This window comes from Physeter macrocephalus, chromosome 6 (assembly GCF_002837175.3).
Source record: "Physeter macrocephalus isolate SW-GA chromosome 6, ASM283717v5, whole genome shotgun sequence".
NCBI classification, from domain to species: Eukaryota; Metazoa; Chordata; class Mammalia; order Artiodactyla; family Physeteridae; genus Physeter; species Physeter macrocephalus.
In genome coordinates this window covers 19440188-19440869 of record NC_041219.1, presented here as the reverse complement: position 1 = coordinate 19440869, position 682 = coordinate 19440188, and positions in this window count along the sequence as shown.

Genomic DNA, 682 nt, shown 5'->3' with positions numbered 1-682 from the left:
AAATCAGCTGTTAACCTTATGGGAGTTCCCTTGTATGTTATTTGTCATTTTTCCCTTGATGCTTTCAATAATTTTTCTTTGTCTTTAATTTTTGCCAATTTGATTACTATGTGTCTCGGCATGTTTCTCCTTGGGTTTATCCTGTATGGGACTCACTGTGCTTCCTGGACTTGGGTGGCTATTTCCTTTTCCCTGTTAGGGAAGTTTTCTACTATAATCTCTTCAAATATTTTCCCTGGTCCTTTCTCTCTCTCTTCTCCTTCTGGGACCCCTATAATGTGAATGTTGTTGCATTTAATGTTGTCCCAGAGGTCTCCTAGGCTGTCTTCATTTCTTTTTATTCTTTTTTCTTTATTCTGTTCCACTGCAGTGAATTCCACCATTCTTTCTTCCAGGTCGCTTTTCCATTCTTCTGCCTCAGTTATTCTGCTATTGGTTCCTTCTAGTGTAGTTTTCATTTCCGTTATTGTGTTGTTCATCTCTGTTTGTTTGTTCTTTAATTCTTCTAGGTCTTTGTTAAACATTTATTGCATCTTCTTGATCTTTGCCTCCATTCTTTTTCCGAGGTCCTGGATCATCTTCACCATCATTATTCTGAATTTTTTTTCTGGAAGGTTGCCTATCTCCACTTCATTTAGTTGTTTTTCTGGGGTTTTATCTTGTTCCTTCATCTGGTTCATAG